A 15,043-nucleotide genomic window follows, 5' to 3' on the forward strand; every position below is an offset into this window, starting at 1 on the left:
TTTTAGTAGGTCGGGACAGGAAAACTCTGTTAGAAATTCATAACTTTTTCATCTGACGTCCGTTTTCGTCTGTCTTTTTACAGTTGCACTAATATCAACGAGATCTTCGATTCTCGTTTAGACTGTTTCGACTAGAAATCACTCGATCTCAAATCCGAACTTCGGGTTGCATACTGCTAAGCTGAAACTTCGGAAATTCATAACTTCCTCATACGAAGTCAGATTTAGATGTTATTTTTATGTACGATCTTGGTTTAATGTATTCTACGACTTTCATTTAGATTTCTAAGGCCAAATATCACTCTATCATAAATTCACTATTTACGTCACGCTGTGTCGTGCTGGTTTTGTCACGAAACTTCGACAGGTCATAACTTCTTCATTATAACTCGGATTTCGGCATTCCTTATATATCTGGAATCCTTGTCACGACCACTACAAATTCGTTAAGATTATTCATTCTAAATAATCTTCTATCAAAAAGTCATTTTTGATGCTCATTGTGTCTAAATTGACTAGCCCTGATCTACGAGCGTTACACCCGGAGTCTATAAAGTGGAAAGAGCCAATGAACAACAAGATTCAGTCCATGTGTGAAAATCAAGTTTGGAACTTGTTTGACAATGTATCGGGTCATAAGATGGTTGGGTGTAAGTGGATCTTTAAGAAGAAGGCTGACATGGATGGGAAAGTGCATACGTTCAAGGCATGATTGGTTGCTAAGGGCTTTACTCAAACCCTTGGGGTTAACTATGATGAGACCTTCTCACCCGTGGCCAAAATCAAATCTATAATGGTTATGTTGGCCATAGTGTAACATCCCCCTTTAGTGTAACATCCCCCTCTGGCACGTATCACAATATTGTCCGCTTTGGGCCACTCGGCACGAGGACTTCCCAGGGGGTCACCCATCCTGGTACTACTCCCGCCCGAGCACGCTTAACTGCAGAGTTCTTATGGGATCTGCTGCCCTCGCGGCTTTAAAACGCGTTGTGATAGGGAAGGTATCCACACCCTTTATAAGGAATGCTTAGTTCTCCTTCCCAGTCGATGTGGGATCAGATCTAACCCACTTTCACCCCCCATTATAGGGTTCGACGTCCCCGTCGAACACATCGACCCGTGCCCTGGCTCTGATACCATTTGTAACATCCCCCTCCGGCACGTATCACAATATAAGGTATCCCACATCGGCTGGGAAGGAGAACTAAGCATTCCTTATAAGGGGTGTGGATACCTTCCCTATCACAACGCGTTTAAAGCTGTGAGGGCAGCAGATCCCATAAGAACTCTGCAGTTAAGCGTGCTTGGGCGGGAGTAGTACCAGGATGGGTGACCCCTTGGGAAGTCCTCGTGCCGAGTGGCCCAAAGCGGACAATATTGTGATACGTGCCAGAGGGGGATGTTACAAATGGTATCAGAGCCAGGGCACGGGTCGATGTGTTCGACGGGGACGTCGAACCCTATAATGGGGGGTGAAAGTGGGTTAGATCTGATCCCACATCGACTGGGAAGGAGAACTAAGCATTCCTTATAAGGGGTGTGGATACCTTCCCTATCACAACGCGTTTTAAAGCCGCGAGGGCAGCAGATCCCATAAGAACTCTGCAGTTAAGCGTGCTCGGGCGAGAGTAGTACCAGGATGGGTGACCTCCTAGGAAGTCCTCGTGCCGAGTGGCCCAAAGCGGAAAATATTGTGATACGTGCCAGAGGGGGGTGTTACAAAAGTGGGTTAGATCTGATCACACATCGACTGGGAAGGAGAACTAAGCATTCCTTATAAGGGGTGTGGATACCTTCCCTATCACAACGCGTTTTAAAGCCGTGAGGGCAGCAGATCCCATAAGAACTCTGCAGTTAAGCGTGCTCGGGCGAGAGTAGTACCAGGATGGGTGACCTCCTAGGAAGTCCTCGTGCCGAGTGGCCCAAAGCGGAAAATATTGTGATACGTGCCAGAGGGGGGTGTTACAAAAGTGGGTTAGATCTGATCACACATCGACTGGGAAGGAGAACTAAGCATTCCTTATAAGGGGTGTGGATACCTTCCCTATCACAACGCGTTTTAAAGCCGTGAGGGCAGCAGATCCCATATGAACTCTGCAGTTAAGCGTGCTCAGGCGGGAGTAGTACCAGGATGGGTGACCCCCTGGGAAGTCCTCGTGCCAAGTGGCCCAAAGCGGACAATATTGTGATACGTGCCAGAGGGGGATGTTACAAATGGTATCAGAGCCAGGGCACGGGTCGATGTGTTCGACGGGGACGTCGAACCCTATAATGGGGGGGTGAAAGTGGGTTAGATCTGATCCCACATCGGCTGGGAAAGAGAACTAAGCATTCCTTATAAGGGGTGTGGATACCTTCCCTATCACAACGCGTTTAAAGCCGTGAGGGCAGCAGATCCCATAAGAACTCTGCAGTTAAGCGTGCTCGGGCGAGAGTAGTACCAGGATGGGTGACCCCCTGGGAAGTCCTCGTGCCGAGTGGCCCAAAGCGGACAATATTATGATACGTGCCAGAGGGGGATGTTACACATAGCTTCATTTCATGATTATGAAATATGGCATATGGACATCAAAACCGTTTTCGTCAATGGAAAGTTGGCTGAGGATGTTTACATGAATAATCCAGAGGGTTTTGTGGATGAAAACTACCTGAATAGAGTATGCAAGCTTGAGAAATCCATCTACGGATTAGAACAAGAATCTCGCATATGAAATCTTTGTTTTGATGAGAAAGTCAAAGAGTTTGGTTTTTCGAGAAGCAAGGATGAGTCATGCGTATATGTCAAAGCTAGTAGGAGTATAGTTAGCTTCCTCATATTGTATGTGGACGGTATATTGCTCATAGGAAACGACATCCTAACCCTACAGGAGGTTAAGTCCTGGCTTGGGAAGTGTTTCTCTACGAAGGACCTCGGAGAAGCTCTTTACATTATGGGCAAAGGATTTTGAGAAATAGGAGTAAAAGACTAATAGGACTTAGTCAAAGTACTTACTTGGACAAGGTGTTGAAACGTTTCATCATGAAGAATTCCAAGAAAGGAGAATTACCTATCCAGAGAAATACGAAATTGAGTAAGACTCAGAGTCTTAGTACCGATGCTGAGATAAGATAAATGAGTCGAGTACCTTATGCTTCCACCATTGGCTCGATCATGTATGCTATGAAGTGTAATCGCCCTGATATGGCTTTTGCTATAAGCATGGTTAGTCGATATCAAGGGAACCCTGGTAGAGCTCACTGGATTGTAGTAAAGCACATTTTTAAGTACTTACGAAGGACTAAGAACTGGATCCTTACCCTTGGTGGGAATGATGACTTAAGAGTGACAGGGTATAGTGACGCCAGCTTTCCGACTGATCGAGATAATTTCCTCTCTTAGTTAGGCTGGGTATTTACCCTAAATGGAGGATCGGTAACATGGAAAAGTTCCAAGCAGGAGACTGTGGCTGATTCAACATGCGAATCAGAGTACATAGCAGCAAGCGAAGCGTCGAAGGAGGCAATATGGCTAAAGAACTTTAGTGGAGACCTTGGAGTTGTCCCTGCCATAAAGGAACATATGGAGATTTTCTTGATAATGAGGGTACGGTCGCCTTAACCAAGGAACCGACGGATCATGGTAGATCCATGCATATCGACAGGAAATATCACTTCATGAGACATTAAGTAGAAGAAGGACTCCTTGTAGTGAAGAGGGTATCGTCAAAGGAGAACTCAGCGGATCCCTTACGAAGGGACTAAGCAGGGTTAAGCACTTGCAGCATGCTAAGAGTGTTGGGCTGAAGGACGATACTAGTTTTATTAATTAGATAGATATTTAGAAACTTGTAATAGATAAAATGTAATTGACATTTGATGATTAAATAAAGGAGTTTTATTTATGAGTAAATTTACTATCTTGTGTCAATTGTTTACTATTGTTTCATTTTGCATGTTTTGACTTTCAGAATAATAAGATTGTTCAAAATTATCCACAGTCGATCATACCTTGGAAGTAGGTACTGAGGAAAGACTGTCATGAACTGGCTTGTAGATTATCTAAGGTGTTTAGAGATAGCAAAAGTTTGCTACAACATTCATGAGTGCTCTTGAAATAAGATTTGAGTATTGTATTAAACCCACGCTCACATGGATCACTTCATGGAATTTTTCATGAGTGATTTGTGAGATGATAATATCGTATAATCTTTAAACCAAGATATATGAGTTGTTGATTACGAGTTGGTTGTACATTGATAGTACGAAAACACATCAGTAACTTGATGTTATAAAACGTATTGTTGTGTATAATTTAACAAGTAGTTAGTATAAGGATATAAGTCAAAGTTTATCTGTTCCTTTTATCCGAAGAGGATTAAAAGCGATATCTTGGGCCCCTCGATGATTTTGTGTTGACTTATTTACCGGGCCCGGTCTGGACTGAATTGATGTGTTCACTTAAGTTCTATGTCAAACAAATCAGAAATCGGGAAACAAATAGTTTGACAATAAGTATGACTCCATTCCATGTCTTTGTCCACACGATATCTTGAAGAACAGAGGATTATATGATCCCTTATCTAAAGGGCGCGTCATTGGCTAGGTCAGAGTTCGACCATGACTTTTGAGAGCTACGATTGTTAATCGGATTTTGAAGTTGCATTGGCAGTTATAGTTATTAGACCTATCCAAGTGGAAGATTGTTGGATTAGGTGTCTATGCCCATAACTATAATTGGTTTTTACTTGACCTGATGGTAGCATGATCGTTTTGGGTTGCCTTCACCATAGCAATTTGATAGGATGGATATTTAAGAAAGAGGTTAATTATGATTTATTAATATATTATAAGAATAATATATTAATTGAGAAATCATATTAGTTAATTAGTATTGATAAAAGAATTAATTTGGAATTAATTTAGTGATCAAAAGAGACTGATTAAATCAACGGGGACTGATTAGGTAAATCAGTAATACTTATAGGTTGGGCCAATGATCCATATTGATTAGGGATGGACGAAATCTATGTGAGGGTCCATGAAGATTTCGTCCAAGGCCCTATCACAAGGGTTATTGGATTGCTTAAGGCCTAAGCAAGTGAGTTAGGGTTTCCTAGTTAAAACCCTAAGGATCCTACACTGTAAATAGAACCTCTAGCACTCCCATAATTGGCCAATGCTTCATAGGAAGAAACCCTAGCCGATTTTTAGTGCCTCCTAGCCTCTCTCTAATAATCCTCCATTTCTCTTGGTGCTTGTGACTTATTACAAGTATCGTATTTAAGGTACTAACCTCTTGAAGGTCAAGGATAACAAGCTACAACAAAGAGGTATTCATCTAACTTGTTTTATGTTGCAATTCTCGAAAAATTGTATGATAGTTATGGTTCATGTTTTGGATAATTTAATATTGCATGTATAATTTGAGAAAACCTGTCCAAAGCATTAGGGTTGCATGTGCACCATAGGATTATTATAGTGCTCAAAACCCATCAAGAAAGGGTATTACCCGGTTATGTTGGTTTAAGTTATAATTTGGTTTCAACGCCAGTGCGTGCCTGCGTGGTAGTTCGAGCCCTAAGTGGGGGAGAACCGGGATTCTTAGGATTGAGTATTTTAGCCATTGAGGGATTTGCCAATTCATTGTTTTGATTGTTATTTTCGAATTAGTTAGGTAAATGTTTATCGATGGATCTTTTCCAGAAGTGGGTATGTTTAGTTCCTTGTGAGTCTTGATTCTCTGAATTAAGTGTCAATGTGTCCTTAACCACTGGTCGTGGGGTTTATCATTCAACGGAGGTTCACTTGAAAGTATATTTATGTCAGCCGAGATTCATTTTCATGCTAATCTGTCATCTAGTTTAGTATGTACTATGTTCCTTTAGTATTCAGATATGTTTTCCGTCAATGGTGGAGTGGAAACTTGGTCCATAGAAGGCTCAGGTTTTGGCAACCGTCAGGATCACCGTGGAAGTCTTCTCGAGCCAGTTCCACTACTGGTGGAATCCGTTTAATCTCAACCTAGTACGAGATCTTATTTCGACTGATCGGGGGGGGGGGGGGAGTTTTCCGTTATTGATTGAGGTGAGCTGGGCAACATAGCACTAGAGCCCTTGGTTCGAATTATGTGTATGGTTCTTTTGAGTTATAACCTTCGAGTTGGACCTAGAGTGCAACCGTTATTCAATCCGCGGGTCGTGTGCGACCTTGTTTTCGTAAGGTTCGGCTTTAGTAGCAGCTTTGTGGTGTTTAGTTGGTGCTGTAAGGGAGTTGGTTATTCAAGGCAATGGAATAAGGTGAGTATCTTTTGGCTCGGAGTGATGGGCGATCGATGAAATGGTGACAAGTTCGGTGTGTTATCGAGAGCATTCCAATCATGGCTCGAGTTCAGCTTGGGTGCTTGTTCAAATGTGTGCTTGATTTCGAATGTGTTTGGATTGACATATGAGTGATAGGACCATGGACGATGATTATGGCAAGGTAGAAGTGTTGTAAGACTGCAGGGTGGCTCGTAGCATTCATCGATACCTATGTCGTGGTGAGGGTGAGGCAAATCTGTGTTTGGTCACAGAGTTCTTCAGATGGTTTAGACTAGGTTGGGTCAGTTTGTAAGACGGTGGGGGGGGGGGGGGGGGGCACAACATGTTTGGGAATCAGGAAATAGCAGGTCGATTGGAGACGGTGTATGGTATGTGACTAAATTTGGTCAGGTAGCATTCATTTTAGTATGGGATATGGTGGCGAGTTGGTTTGGATAATTATTTCCAGTTGAGGCTTTCTTTCGGAAGTCGCACGGGGCGACTGCGTGTGTGTTCCTTTTGACTCAGCAACCAGGTAGGAATATGGTATTTCAGACAAGTTGGGACCAGGGAGGTCTCACCTACTTTTGGAAAGCAACTAGGAGGCAGGACGATGTTTCATGCAGTATTAGTGATTTGGGGTTCGTATGTATGGAGTAGCTTGTTGTTCGGGAAATGCTAAGTCACTTGTAGTTTGGATTAAATAATCTCAGAGTAATTGATTTGACCCTGTTGCGCAGCTCTCATTTGAGTCTAACCATCGTAGGGATGAATCTTATACTTGAAGGAGTATCTGGGCCTTCAGCCAAGTATAAGCGTTCTGTAGCTGTTAATGGTCAGTGACTTTGTTCCTAGTGGTAGCATCCAAATAATCAAAGTAGGAAGTGTTCTCTTTGGTCTGGTATTCAAGGTGGAATTGGCATGGTAATGGTTCAGTGTGGGCGGTCTGTCTGGGGGTCAGACCAACTTGATACTTCAGGTTTCGGGAAGGTAGATGTGGTTTTATGCATGGGTTTATGGACTCGTCTTCGTTGGGTCAAAGAGTTCTGCCAGGGTTGGGTTCGGTTGCTTTGGGAAGGACGTTATATGCTCAAGATTTTCGATTACGTTCCTCGGGTTGTTTGGTATGCTCTGAGTGTTAGTAAGGAGCAATTTCGAGGATGGAATCTAATTTAAGTAGGGGAGAGTTGTAACACTTGGTTTCAGATTGTTTCATTATTTGGGGTTGTGGCCCAATCATCAGTTGTCATGAGGCTTAGGGGCTTGGGGAAGATAGGATTTGGCCCTTTTTAGGTGTGGGTGTTATGGTTTATGTGATCCAATAGTTCGATTGTGTTTCAGATCCTAAGGGTATAATCATAGTTTCGTAGTTCGGGCCTTTATGAACTTGTGTTCTTATTCAGAAAGTTTTAAGGCTATGGTGTGTTGTTATAAGTGTATGGCATCTCGCCAGCTTTCCATGGATATAAGGTTCGTTGGAAACGGACCTAAGACGAAGGACTTATGGCAGTTTGAATAATTGGTAGATATGGCCCTTATTGGAAAAAGGTTTGCAAGTTGGTCCCATGCATACAAGGAAGTCAGGCACGTTTTTGGTCTCGTATGCCCAACGTAACTGGCAGAGTGCCAAACCCTAATTTTTAGGGCTTTGCACTATTTAAACATCCTTATCAGGTCAAGTTTCTTTCATTTCTCAGCCTCCACTGACCTCTAGGCTCATTTCGAAAACCCTAACATCTCATTGAGTGTTTGTGAGATCTAAGTGTGCATTATGGTGTGCTTTTGCTCATTTACAAGGAAAAGATGTTTCGTGCTAGCTTGTGGTTCAAAGGAAGACTTATAGATCCAGACTCTTGGCTTCATTTCAAGCTCATTTAAGGTATCAAGTTCATACCTTTTGGTTTTTGTTATTATTTATGGGTTTAACACTATATTTGTTCTTATTTTGGAGTTTTGAGTCCTCCTTGTGAGTTTGAGCCACTCTAGGAGCTAAGATTGCTAGATCTTGCCCTTTCTAAGTTTATAAGTTCGTAAAAATGATTGCTTGATGTTTAAGAATGGACCATGCATGTGTTAAGGTACTTAATGTGGGTCTTAATGGTTATATTTGGAATTTGGGTCCCATTAAGATATGCAAACTGATAAAGTTGCCAACTTTATCAATTAAGAACTTATACTGAAGGTCTTATGAGGTTTGGTTGCAAAGTACTTAAGGGATTAAGTCATGGTTAATGTTTTGGAAAATTTGCAAGTACGCCCAGCGTAAATGCAAGTACGCCTCGCATATTGGTCTGAGATCTCGTCCAAAATCATTGAGTACGCTGAGCATACCTAGGGGATACGCCCCACGTACGTTTAGTTGTGGACTTTTGGGCTTGTTCATGCTTTGGGATTTGGACTTGGGTTTGGGCTTTGTTGTTGGGCTTATTAAGCAGAGGAATCTTAGAGTCTTCGACTCTTGTTTGGGCTTGCCTTGCTGGGCCTAGGATTGACGGATTTGGGCCAAATGGGCTTGGGCTATTAGTGAGCCTAATTAGTTGGACTGTTTATGGATTTATGGATTTGGTTTGAAACTCAATTGTTAATTGGGTGTTTTTTGTTTGAAAGCATGGGGTTTCCAGCAGATATGCAGTCAAAGATTATTCGTGGGTTCCGCTGTCGAGGTGAGTTGTCCTCAGTGTACTTGTGGGTCGAAGGCACCAATGTCGACCCATTGGATTGATATCCTGTTATGCATGCTACTGCACTGTTATGATCTGTTAGATCAGTATCCTGGTAGATAGGATGTTGTTGTGATGTTATGACCTGTTAGATCGCTAACCTGGTAGATAGGATGTTGCAATGCTTAGTGATATGTAGATCTGTTTTGACTGGCTATAGATTATGATATGATAATCTGTTATGCTTGAACATGTTTGATTGGTGGCTGAGGCTTCTCTGCTTTATGCGTAAGCCATTAGGCCGGGGCATGCCAATCCGATGGTTGAATGGGCTTGAGGGTATTCCATCCCAAGGATGACTGGACCCATTGTATATTGGCATCCCAACATGTTGTTGATTGGGCCTAGGGTATTCCATCCTGATGGTTGATTGGACCCATAGTGTGTTGGCATTCCAACCTGATGGTTGATTGGACCTATAGTGTGTTGGCATTCCAACCTGATGATCGAGGGTCTGGGGTATTCCAACCTGATGGTTGATTGGACCCATAATATGCTGTTATTTATATATGTTACTTGTATGTGTGTTGGTACTTTGGGGGATCTCACTAAGCTTTGTGCTTACAGTTTTTATGGTTTCAGGTTCTTCAGATGATTCGTGGCAAGACGAATGCATGACCGTACACATCCTTGGTTTTACAACAGATTGGATCTTTGGAGAGTCTGATTTTAAATCATGTTTTGGGAATCAATGTTTTTTGTAAAAGCTTTTTTTTAATTAATGGGTTGTTTTGAAAAGTTTAAATTTTCTGAAATTTTTGGATGTTACAACTATAAGTAATCATCTACAACGACAATTAATATTTTCAAATAATTCTACGTATGTTGTCGGTGACAATGAAAATGTGCATCCAAATATATCATGTGGATATCAGCATAAAAGTTTTCAATCTACTTTTAATTTTAGTATTACAAGTCCATTAGCTAACAATGCTTACGGTAAAAGAAAATTTAGAAAATTATATTTGGATAACAGAAGATCTAGTTATATGTCCACTACGCCAAACAATATTTCTTTTTCTATCATGAAATTTATTTTACTTTTATTCCATATGTTTTATAGTATACATTGACGTTAAGTTTATTGATTAATTACTTTTGTGTAGAACTTTTACAATATAACCAATACATATTTGTATTAACTATTGTTATTATTACATGCCTAATGGTCGTAATGATCATCATTGCTTTGAATATATTTTTATTTTTAATTTAATAAATCTGTTATACATCATTTGTGATGATATCACTATGTTTATTTTATCTTTTTTTTCTTAATATATACGTTAAGCTACAAATATTTATATGTATTGTACAACTTACTTCGTTTATATTTTTCTCAATGCCTTCTAAATTCAGTAGCAACAATTAAACTCCGTCATCAAGTATATATATGCTGCATGTAACAATCTAAATGTCAACCCAAATATATCATGTGGATATTAGCATACACATTACTAATCTACTTCTACATTTAATTTAAGAAGTCCACTATAATCCCGTTTTTTTTTTAATTTATGATTCAAAAAAGTATTTGGAAATTTTGATTCATAACAACTATTTACAATATGTCACTATTTTTTTTATTGGTAGAGATTTAATTACCTACTTATTCATTATTCCGTTTGTATTTATTTCAAGCGTTTACTTTGAAAAATGTTTAATATTTACAACTTTAATTTTCAGCATCATTATTTAAAATATATCAATAGTTTTTTTATTAGTATTGATTGAATTACTTACTTATTAATTATATAGTTTGTATTTATGTAAAATTATTTTCTTTAAAAAATGTTTAATCTCTGCACCTTGATATTAAACTTTTGTTTTTAATAAACATTTATAGTACACTGGTCTCACACTTAGTTTAAAATATACAAATAGTTTTTTTTTTATTAGTATACACTACTAGAAAAACAGCCTTTTACGACGCTCATTGCGCGTCGTAAAAGACTCAGACGACGCGCAAATGCGCGTCAAGGAAGGCCCTGACATAAAGAGAGACGATGCGCTTTTGCGCGTCGTCTATAGACGACGCTCATTTACGACGCACAATTACGACGCGCGTTTACGACACGCAATGCGTATCAAGGAAGGCCCCGTCATAAAGGAAGACGACACGCATTCGTGTGTCGTAACCTTACGACGTGTGTGTTAATGACACACAATACGTATCAAGTAAGCCCCTGTCAAGAAAGGCCATTTATAAATGAAGATGACACACATTTTTGCGTATCATAATTTTAAATGTTTAAAAAAAAATATTATTTATAGATTTACTTATTTTCAAATTAAATAATACATTAAAAATCTCATAATACAAAATAAAATACCATAAATAACAAAGATAATTCATTTTACTAATATGTCAAAATACAAATAATTATTCCAAAAGTGAGTAAGTGTTATAAAAAAATGAACTCATTTATATACAATTGCATCATCTAGCTTACTATGTGCCAACAACTCTCTGTGTGTTTACTTTTGCATCCATCACCTTCAATCACCCAATTAAACTCTATATCTTTTGTTGTTTGAAAGAAATTGGTGTTTGTAATCTATGAACAAAAAACACAAAGGCCAAGGTTAACATTTGCTATATAGAAAGCACAACTGGAAACATTTTTGTTGGAAATAACTAAACAAAAACCTAAATACTAAGAAAAAAAATTATACTAATCACCATTTAGAGCAGGATGAGGAGTCCAATCAGACCATATGAGACCATTTAAGCAGAAATTTAAGTCATTTGGTGTATCTCCAAAGTCACCTCCATATGCCCAGTATTTGCTACCATTTGCATTTTCCTTGAGTAACCCCTGAAACCAGATGCAAATATTTAGAACTACCCTTGCACCACATTTACAATTTTATAAAATTTAAGAGATGAGTTTCAAACCTGGTCAACCCAATCCCAAATAAACCCTCCTTGCAGACCAAATGTGCTATTGATTGCTTCCCAATATTCATAGTGTACAACTCTTGATGGATCCTTCCCACGAATCCACCCTGAAATACATGATTTTGTATCAATCAATATAAATTATAAAGTGAAAGATAACTTTGATGCAAAACAATTCAAATCATATATATATATACAAGAGAGTGTCTAGCTGTTCAAATCAGAAAAGAAAACCAACCAAACAATTACACTTTTATCCTTGTACATATTAAAAAAATTCTTTCTATACATATCTAGAGACTGACTAACCAGATATTTCAAGAAGAAGATGACTAACCAGATAGATAAACATGTATGTATAATTAATAAATTATATTACTCATCATTCAAAACATATATAATATAATATTATTATTATACTTGTAGAATAAGTTTTAGGAACAACAAGCTCTAAGTCACGACACTACTAATTCTGGAGAAACTGACTGCATTCACACAAAAGGAAAACAATCAATCAGGAACATATGGTATTAGTACCTTGTTTGGTTTCTACAATAAGTAACTAAAAGGCAATACAAAAATAAAAAAGACAATACAAAAAAAATCTGAACATATGGTATTAGTATCAAAAACACATACCAATCAGAAAATTCACCCCAAAAGAACTCGTATATTTCCCGTGCAACATCATTATAGAAATATTTGTCATAACTTGGTCTTGTTGTCACCGCATCAATAAGCACATGCAGTTTTGAAACCTAATATTTAAAATTAAATTAGTCACCAAACATAATAATAATAATAATAATAATAATAATAATAATAATAATAATAATCAATAATAATAATTTAATGACAATAATAATAAAAGAATCTATCTTACCACCCAACACTCTGGTAAAGGCAGTGTGAGAAGCTACTCTTCTTTATCAAGACCATCACTCAACACTTCTAGTGCAAGATCCAGATTTTTGAATAATACTATTTATAAAATAAAAAAATGGTAAAAAAATCTCCATACATAGAAAATTAATATGTTATCCCTATACATACCTAGAACCAGGAACAGCTTGTGTGACAGTGGGTAGAGCACTCCTATCATGTCCATTGATCACAACTTCACTGTTACTTGAATTACTTTTACTGTTGTCTGAAGCTCTTGAATTGTAAAAGAAAACACACATCAATAAAAATCTAACTAATGTATAAATAACAACAATAAAAATTTAACTAATGTGCAAATAATAACAGTATAAATGATACATCAAGTTATTTCTTGATAATTAGGGAAAAATGTGCAAGAAGGAAAAAGATGAAAAAAAACTATTTTACCTCATCTACACTAAGAAAGTTAAATGCCAAGGGCAGCTGCTGTCTTTTCTGCAGCTTATTGGGTTTTAACTGCACTTGAGCTTTCCAATAGAGGACATCCATGCACATAACTGTGAAATGTGTAAAAGGGTAAATCGTAATGTTTATTTACAAGAATTTTTAAGGTCACATTGCTAGAAATAGCAAGATTTCTTTACCAATAATAACACTATGTAACAAATTTTGATGTGTTCGTTCTTCATAGCAACATCAGTGAAAATAATATGGTCTAGTTGCACACCCTGTGCAGCAGCATCTACACAATACCCAAAAACATGTAAGAAAAAGGATTATAACTGGTATATTTTGATATAATAAGAGGATTAAAAATGACATATAGGCACGAAGTCTCATTTCACCAGCAGCTGGGAACCTGAGAAGCCAAAGGGCACTATTGGGAACACGCTTTAAAATATTGCACCTCAAACAAACAAACAACAAACATTATGTCAATGTTACTATAATATATAATGTGTGTCAACAAAAGTTGAGATTATATCTTGAATGTTACCAAGTGATAAAAATTTCAGGATCCATCTTGTAAAGCTGATTAAAACAAGCAAATATGAACTTGTTTTCAGGCAATCCGTAAGGTGAACGCTTAGGCTGACAGTTTACATCCATCACATCAAGGTTTTTCTGCACCCAACCATTAACAAAAACAAATTAATCAAACTTCATTTACACCTTTACCTGCTTGTAATCATTCACAAAGAGAGATAAAAAGAAAATATGAGGAAACCGAGTATGGAAGACAAACTGTAAGATACCAATCAAATTTAACATTTAAGCATTTAGTAAAAATGAGATTTAAAAAAAATTAAAAAAAAAAGATAAAAAGAAAATAACATCCACATAATTCCCCTGTTTGTTCAATCATCAATCAACTCTTTTTAGCACACCTAAATGCAAAAATAACAACCTTTCCAACATCCTTAAGTGCATTTCCCTAGTGAAAAGTTTATTGTCAAAAGCATGAACACACAAAAAATTGATTATAGAAGAGAATGAAAAACTCCCGAGATTATTATATGCCCCCAAAAATCCAGCATCACGACCTATAGCCTGCTTATAATGGTTAATTGCCATCTCCAAGTTACCTTGCTCATAATATATGCTAGTCAAATTCCTTGAACAATGTAAAAGTCAGCTTAGTAAAAGTCAAATAGTTGGTTCATGTAAAAGATAGAAACAAAACATGATACTATTACTATTACTAACCAAAAGCCATGGCATAGTCTGGTTTAGACTGAAGAGCACGCTCATAACATACAATAGCTTCTGTAGCCATTCCCAAAGCCTATAAAATGCAAAGAAAAAACAATTTTAAAAAGAAAAAAAATCTCCTTGTGTTAATATCTACCAAGAATTATCAGAAAAACAATGGAGTATTCACCTTGTATACATTTCCCAAGTTTAAATAGGCATCAGAAAATGTTGGCTTAAGTTTGACTGCCTTCTGCAATAAACAAGATTGACAATGAGAGTAAATTCATCCAAATAATACAAGACATATATAGAGAGACAAAAGTTAAGTCCACTTTTGCCCCTGGATCATTGTATTGTAAGCCACTAAAGTCCAAATGAGAAAGTGGGAAAGCGATCAGGAAATGTCTAAGACTAAGTAACACCAAACACATAAGAGTTAGAAAAATCAATACCAAACTGGACCTTCAACACTTCTTGGAAAGTTAAAACTATGCATTATTTAGAGGAAGGGGATGCATGACATGTTCATGTAAGTGTCAATGGAACAAAGGGAAATGTGA

General features: G+C 38.0%; 3 pseudogenes; 2 read left to right on the plus strand and 1 right to left on the minus strand.

The window, feature by feature from the left end:
* Window positions 1-875: 875 nt before the first annotated feature.
* Window positions 876-993, minus strand: LOC145091020 (5S ribosomal RNA; annotated as a pseudogene).
* Window positions 994-1,248: 255 nt separating this feature from the next.
* On the plus strand, window positions 1,249-1,365 carry LOC145091015 (5S ribosomal RNA; annotated as a pseudogene).
* Window positions 1,366-2,368: 1,003 nt separating this feature from the next.
* LOC145091016 (5S ribosomal RNA) lies at window positions 2,369-2,485 on the plus strand (annotated as a pseudogene).
* The last annotated feature ends 12,558 nt before the right edge of the window (window positions 2,486-15,043 follow it).

This window comes from Lactuca serriola, chromosome 2 (assembly GCF_051521515.1).
Source record: "Lactuca serriola cultivar US96UC23 chromosome 2, Lser_US96UC23_V15, whole genome shotgun sequence".
Lineage (NCBI taxonomy): Eukaryota > Viridiplantae > Streptophyta > Magnoliopsida > Asterales > Asteraceae > Lactuca > Lactuca serriola.